We start from the raw sequence: 8154 nt of genomic DNA, 5'->3' as shown, positions 1-8154 counted from the left end.
TGGAAATCACAGACACAAAAAATCAAAACATAGTTAACAGGAGTGAATCTGAGTTTTTGCTCTCTTTCATTTGGCAGGCGATGCTGTTTACAAGCAGTAACCTACAATTCCTGCATGTACCTTTAATGTAACGCCAAGAACTACAGTGACCAGCTGTTCTGGTACAAAGAAGTTCTTTGTACCATAGGTCAACATGTCACAGGAGTTTTGACTTAGGAGCCAGAGGGTCACCAGTTCAAGTCACCATCCGGACCAAGTATGGAGCGTGGACGGGTTGCTGGAGAGGTGCCCCTGAGCAAGGCACCAAACAGACATCTCTCCATGTAATGCATGTACAGGTCCTGTTTGTGCATGTGTGTATTTCGGGAGTGTGTGTTTATAAAGTGTGAAAAATTTGAATTCCCCCAGGATTAATAAAATATGTCTTCTTTTGTTTTCTTGTGATTGCAAGCCTGTCATGCAAAGTGTATTGAAAGCTGCGGTGGACGCTTCAAGCAGCGGCTGCTGATTCTACAGCGAAGTGCAGCCAAACTAAAAGTTGGGGATGGTTTTACTCTTAGTGGTGTTTTGGCAAGAGCACCTGGAGCCAGTCAGTAAACAGTCCTGTGACTCCTGAGACATGTTGAAGAGAGTGAAAAACTTTCAGGTGAAAACCTTGTCACTTCTATAATATTTTAAGATTTTTTATGAACTAAAAAAAACCCCTATATCTGTGAGTGTATGTTCTTGTATATAGCCTTTAAACAGCCACTTAGGCACTTTTTCCACTTATTTTTTTTTTTTTTTATATGTATGTGTTTTTTATCTGAATGAGACCTCATGTCTCAGTGAGATTACCTGTTTAAGTAGAGGTTAAATAAAAAAAAAACACACACACACACACACACCTTTTAACCAAATGAATAAAAGACAAATACACAGGCGAGTAGTCCACAAATAGTTAATAAATTGGTGAAATGTAAGTAGCCTGACCATGCATGCTGTACAGAATTGACTGCCTACAAATAACTTGCTGCTTTTTGTAATCCCTCCATCAGGGTCACATGGAGGCCCAACTGTATAGTCTGCCAGAGGATTATTACATCAACCTGATCTGCCCAATAATGCGGGGACTGTTTCTGAATTTCTTCAGTAATGTGTCCGTGGTTCAGACAAGGACAAAGACTGGCGTCTCATGTACGAATGTCAACTGGGAATAATGCAGTCATACATTATGGTATAAGCACTACAGTCCTTCCAAGGAACTGCCTCAGAGACAACGGCTGCAGCTACAGTAACTGATCCATGTCTGAGTGCATTTTCCGCACAGCGATGGTGAGGCCTTTTCTACAGAACACACTGTTGTCTTCTAGGAATTAATTAATATCTCTGATCCAATACCAAATCAAGTAATATTCCTCGGAGGGTGTTTCAGTTTTGTTTAGAGTTTGTTCCTGTGCTTCTTATCTCTCACACTCAGTCATTTTCCACGCTCGACATATGCTGCATATGAACACTGGCACGAGAGAGCACACTGTCTGAGGTAATCCGATACAAAACCATACCATTTATTCTCCCAGGAGAAATTCCATTTGCAAAGCTCTCACTCTCTCAAACATTTACAAACACTGAGCTAACGCAATCTCATTCTCTCTCTGTCTCTCTCCACTTATCCTTCCCTCGCTCTCTTTCTCTCTCAAGGTTTTAGATCCCATGTCAGTGATTTTGAGGGATTGGGGCCCTGCAGGAAAAGTGTGTTAGTATCAATTGCTCCCAGGGAGAACAACATCTGGGAAGAGCTCCTACGCCTCCAAACATAAAGTGTGAGTTCAGCAACTGGATCCAGAAATGCAATATAGCTTTTCAGGCATGCCGCAGAAGATTACAAGAGGCCAGTCAGTTATCTTGACTCTCAGGAGACGTTGGATCAGATGATGAAGCATGACTAATCATGTGTGGATACCAGAGAAGGGAGGGATACTGCATGAGCACAGCGCTGAGATCAGGGGCTACTGTCAGGATGCTCTCAACAGCGCAGGTTTCATGTACCTTCTGACTGGATGTTATATCAGTGCAGTTCTCTCGTCTTTCTGTCATGTCTTCAATTCTCCAAAATAAGTAAACATGGTAAATCTGCGGTCCCGGAAATTGGAAATTGGGAGACACTGGAGCATCCTGCCTAAACAAACAAATTCCACAGTGTTGTCTCATCTGTTTTGGGAGACTCCGCTATTAAACCAACAAACCATCCACTACAGCTTTCTACTCAGCGCCCCCTCACTGTCTTGCATCTTTGCATTATAACAGATGTGGGAGGCACTTCAAAGTTCGCAAATACAGGACGCAACAGCAATCAGCCATTCGTATTAATAGCGTGCTGCAAACATGTGCTCTCTCTCAGCCAACGACAGGATCCCAATCATGTCTGCAGGCTTGAGGAGACCTCCAGCACCTGATGTTCGGCTGCAAAGATCCCACACAGGCACTCGGTGGGGCAATAATCAGATAATGGCAAACACACATAAATAGTTATTATGCATAAACAGGCACAACAAAAACACTCAGAATGATCAAAAGGAAAATGCAGCCAACAGAGCTGGCTCACGCAGCGATTATTTTCTTCTTCCCAATGTTTTTGTTGTGGAGCTGCTTGAGAGGACATGAAATCCATGCCTCTACTCAGACAGCATTTTATAACAGGAGTTCAACTGCAAATTGTTATCTCCGCCAGGCATAAGTATTGAGGGGGATCATATCATTGCTCTGGCTTCTAGCACTACCGTAAGAAACCTCGGAGTAATATCTGATCAAGATTTGTCTTTTAATTCTCATTTTAAAAAAAACCCACGGACTGCATTTTTTCACCTGCATAATATTGCGAAAATTAGGCCTATCCTGACCCGAAAAGATGCAGAAAAATTGGTCCATGCTTTTGTTACCTCAAGGTGGGATTACTGTAACTCTCTATTATCAGGTAGCTCTAGTAAGTCTTTATAAACTCTCCAGCTAATTCAGAATGCAGCGGCACGTGTACTAACAGGAACTAAGAAACAAGATCATATTTCTCCTGTTTTAGCTTCTCTGCACTGGCTCCCTGTAAAATCCAGAATTGAATTTAAAATCCTACTGTTAACTTATAAAGTTCTAAATGGTCAGGCTCTGTCATATCTTAGAGAGCTCATAGTGTCATATTATCCCACCAGCACACTGCGCTCTGAGAACGCGGGGTTACTCGTGGTCCCTAAAGTCTCCAAAAGTAGATCAGGAGCCAGAGCCTTTAGCTATCAGGCTCCTCTCCTGTGGAATCATCTTCCTGTTACGGTCCGGGAGGCAGACACCGTCTCCACATTTAAGACTAGACTTAAGACTTTCCTCTTTGATAAAGCTTATAGTTAGGGCTGGCTCAGGCTTGCCCTGTACCAGCCCCTAGTTAGGCTGACTTAGGCCTAGTCTGCCGGAGGACCCCCCTATAATACACCGGGCACCTTCTCTCCTTCTCTCTCTCTCTCTCTCTCTCTCTCTCCCCTTCTCTCTCTCTCTCTCGTGTCCTATTACTGCATCTTGCTAACTCGGCCATTCTGGATGTCACTAACTCGACTTCTTCTCTGAGACTTTGTGCTCCACTGTCTCTCAGCTGCTGCTGTTATCATTAGTCATACTTCTACTGTTATTATACACACATGATGATTGTCACACATGCATACTATCAGATATTAATATATTATTAATATATAATATTATTACTTTCATTAATGTTGTTGTAAGCTATTACCATTACCATCTGTCCTGCATCTCTCTCTGTCTCTGTCTCTGTCTCATTGTGTCATTCAGATTACTGTTAATTTATTATGCTGATCTGTTCTGTACGACATCTATTGCATGTCTGTCCATCCTGGAAGAGGGATCCCTCCTCAGTTGCTCTTCCTGAGGTTTCTACCATTTTTTTCCCCCTTTCAAGGTTTTTTTTGGGGGGAGTTTTTCCTTATCCACTGCGAGGGTCCTAAGGACAGAGGGATGTCGTGAGTGTGTGTATCTGTCTGACCTCAGCTCATCGCTCAAACTATCGGACCATTCAGCCAAATGTTTTGTGTGTACGTTTATGACTATATACTCAAGGACCTCTCGTGGTTGCGGTGATTCATAATCATCAAAAAAACAGTTTTATTGACTGATTTAAACCGTCATTGACTGCTGACTCATCACTCCTCTTGTCCGGTAGGGGTTGCAAGTTTTCTGATTTTGTCAAGGCTAAAAATAACTGTCCGTTGCAGGCCACATTTTGTCCAACAATCACCAACTTTCACCTGAGAGGGGTGTTTTTGCATCCTGTAAGATTCTAAAGCCAAACCCTGTTCTTTTTTCCTAAACCTAACCACTTCTTTTTTTTGCTTAAACCGAACCATGTTTTTGTTGCCTTCCAGCAGTAGCTGGTGTGGCAGTAGCTCGGCCCATAGGGACTTTCTTGGGAACCACAAAGTTGTTGGTTCAAGTCCCTGTATGGACCAAGTATGGAACGTAGACCACCGACTTTCACCCGAGAGAGCGGTGTTTGTGTTCCGTAAGATTCTAAAGCCAAACCCTGTTCTTTTTTCCTAAACCTTGGTCCATAAGGACTTGTTCGGGAACCAGAGGGTCATTAGTTCAAGACCCTGTTTGGACCAAGTATGGAGTGTGGACTGGTAGCTGGAGAGGTGCCACCTTGCCTCCTGGGCACTGCAAAGGTGCCCTTGAGCAAGACAATAACCCCCAACTGCTCAGGATGCCTGTCCATGGGCAGCCCCCTCACTCTTGACATCTCTCCATGTAGGTCCTGTTTGTGCATATCTGTGTATTTCGGGCCTATGTGTGTATATGACTCGGGGATTAATCTTCTTTTATCTTCTGAACATTCCAAACCAGGACACCATCTACCAAAAGACAGACCTATTTACCCTAACTATAAACAATATTCCCCTGTTTCCGTAAATGTTTCAATTTTCGAAACGCTCTCTGCAAAACTATGCACAAAAGTGGACGAATTATTGGCACAATTAGCAAACACATGCTCTCAATATAACCAACTCAAACCATCACAATCTTAACTCAAATACAACACCTTTCTCCAGGTGCAAACACTAAACCTCAAAAATATTAACACACCATTCACAGTTGCGCGGGTCAGTAAGCAGGCATGTCCACATGCTTTGGATAAATGGATCCTTACAGTGCTGGATTTACATCACAACAGAGAGGAAGAAGAAGACAACAGCAACAAAGACAAGTATTCTCAGGTTACAGTCACTTTGTGCCATCCAAGTTTATCATGTGTTCGTACATGGGAGGACAGTGAGAGAAGCTGGACAGCCAGTACAACCCAGTCTAAGATGATACACGGTTGGATTCGTTGTCTGTGCTTTCAGAGGGGGAAACAACATTTGCCTTGTTGTTACAATGATACATGTAATGTTGTAGTGCATATAGACTGAATCTCCGACCTCAGTGTGGTTTTACCACAGTAATAGATAACCATAATCTGTGGGAGGTGGAGTTTAGTCATGTTGATTGCAGTATTATAGCAAATCTCAGTCGCATACTTACAGGTATTTATCACCAATAATGTGTTATATTTCAAGGCAACATACACAATAGGTATAAATCTATGTGCAGACATGTCTGTCTTCACCTGCACACAAATTATACCTCCAGCCCCATGTTGACCCTCTTCAGAAGCTCCAGCTGGAGAGACATCCCCCCTCTATGTCATGCACAACTAAAACACCGCACCTACTGACCTACTGATTAGCTGGCCCTCTCAGATGAGGTGAGAACACAGACTGTCAGCAGAGGTCCCTCTGGGTTAAAAGGGGATTTTACTACTCCTAACAGAGATGGATGGAAGACGTTTCCAACACTACATCTTTCACAGGAAACTAATAAATGGGGAAAACGAAGAGAAGCTGAATGATGCATTCTGAGAAAAGAATATTGTGCAATTTGTAATTAAAGTGCAGGGCCCTTAACATATTATTGGTTGATTTGTCAAGCACAAACTGGCGAAGGACTCACGAAGCAGACTCACAGACTCAGATGAAGGTTCAGGGTCTTGAATCAGGCTCAGGTAGTCAGTCACACAGGCAAAAGTATCCAATTCAACAAGCAAAAACGGTCAAAAACACTCTCACAAGGAACACTAGGGAAACGCTAGAACTCTTACTCAAGGGTGAAGACTGTCTAGCAACAAACAAGGGGAAGGCAAGGACTTAAATAAACTAAGACAATGAGACACAGGTGAAACACATGAGGGCAGGGCGAGTAATCACAAAGGAGGGAAACTTGACAGGACGTGGGATATGAAACGAGACGAGACAATGGCTACCAAAATAAAACAGGAAATACAGGGATGACAAATAAACATGGATTTAGGTTTCTTGACAGGTCGTGACAGTGTTCGTTTTATTCTTTTTTTACTGTTTTATTGAACTTGCTTTGGTCAGAGACATAACCTTTTTGGGTTGTACGTCCATACATCCTATTCTTGAGAGAAGAAGAAGGCCTCAAGGAAATTCCTTCAGATTTGACAGAAACATGCAGTTGGACTCAACAATGAACTAATTAGAATTTGGTGGTCGCAGGTCGCTGTGACAAAAAAAAAAGCATGTTTTTGGCCATAACTCAAGAATTCATACACTGATTATGTCAAATTAAAGTTAAGTCAATGAATATTGCGGAGGGTGTGGTTCATCACATAAAGGTGTATAGCATCTCAAGGGTTTCACCCATCACCACGCAACTTTGTAGGCATATGACCACACATAATCTGAGGGGACCCCTCCATTACTGACCCGATCAAACAAAATGGGGGCGCTAGAGAGCTAATTTCTTATCTAGGCCAAACCGCCATATCGATTTTTACTAAACTTGGTAGATATGTGAGGCTGACTGGAGAAATTTAACTCTAATTGGCAACTGGGTGGCACTATAACAACAGAAAAATGCTTAAAAATGGCTAAAATACGACCAATCGCTGTGGCTCCCCCTGTGGCTGAATGTTGTTTTATTTTTTCTAATTTTTGGTATGACTAAGTCATGGTATGGTATGCTGTACTCAATGGGTATGGACTAGTTCTTAAGTAATAAAGGACAGTGTGTGTTGTAAAGCAAGGTGTTAATGTGTCGCTTTTAATTCCCAATGTGTGGAGGAAGGAACTGAATAATAATATAATCCAGTTAGGTAAGAGTCTTAGGTTAGCCGTGTACATGGGAGGCATGCATGAGGAATTACTCTTGTAATTTCCTCCTCACTATGATAACCAGCTTCTTGCCCCATGTTTGAAGGCAGCTGCTCTGAATAACTATACCTTGGTTTTTTCAACAAAGAGGATCATCCATCATCCAGAAAATCCTCTGAGGTCCAGAAAACGGGCCAATCATCAGCTGCCAAAATAAATATTTTATTGTTTTGGATGACAGTGATGAGTGTGGTCTCCTTTTATTACCTTCCTGCCTCTGCAGGACCATAGCTAAATTGTTACAAATGATTTCAGTGATTCACAAAATGGTTTTGGACATTTAGAAAGAGTCAGTCGCGATTAGGAAATCTGATAGAAGCTTACACGTCATCGGGCCAGTGCACATACTCTGATATTTTGTTTCTCAACTTTACAGACTGGAGTGCACACAGGTTTGAGATAGATAGATATCTAGTTAGATAGATGGATAGATGGATAGATAGATAGATAATCATCGCCGTCATATAACTAATGCAGAGGAGCGAGCTCTGAATCCTAGTGAGTCATTAAGCTAACACACAAGACTGAACCCAAATGACTCAACATCCCTTAATAATATTAGGGCGGGGAAACTGACAGTGTGTGTGTGAGAAAGAAAGAGAGACATTTGTTTTCTCGTGTAAAATGTAATTATTCAGCGAGATGTAATTCAGCCTTGGCAATAATGTCGACTTAACATTCATGCCAATAAAGCATATTTGAATTTGAATTAAAGACAGAGAGAGAGGGAGGAGAGGAAACTGCATGTATATCACATCTGTTCAGTTTTCTGTTTGAGACACTTCCTGAAAATAATTTGCCACAGTTGTCTTCTAAAACCAGTTTATTGCTTCAAATGAAAACAAGCTGAACAGTAGGAGCGGCATGTGGCTTCAAATTTACGGTCACCGAGGGACTGTCTGCTTAA

General features: G+C 42.1%; 1 long non-coding RNA gene across 1 annotated transcript; it reads left to right on the top strand.

Annotated features, from left to right (window-relative positions):
• The first annotated feature begins 239 nt into the window (after positions 1-239).
• LOC125896675 (uncharacterized) lies at positions 240-1783 on the top strand. The gene is made up of 4 exons (XR_007450311.1): positions 240-646; positions 1038-1314; positions 1460-1522; positions 1681-1783. It is a non-coding gene; the product is annotated as an uncharacterized LOC125896675 (long non-coding RNA).
• The last annotated feature ends 6371 nt before the right edge of the window (positions 1784-8154 follow it).

The sequence above is a fragment of the Epinephelus fuscoguttatus genome, linkage group LG11, assembly GCF_011397635.1.
Source record: "Epinephelus fuscoguttatus linkage group LG11, E.fuscoguttatus.final_Chr_v1".
Lineage (NCBI taxonomy): Eukaryota > Metazoa > Chordata > Actinopteri > Perciformes > Serranidae > Epinephelus > Epinephelus fuscoguttatus.
Note: the sequence above shows the minus strand (reverse complement) of the source record. Positions and strands in the feature narration are given on the sequence as shown.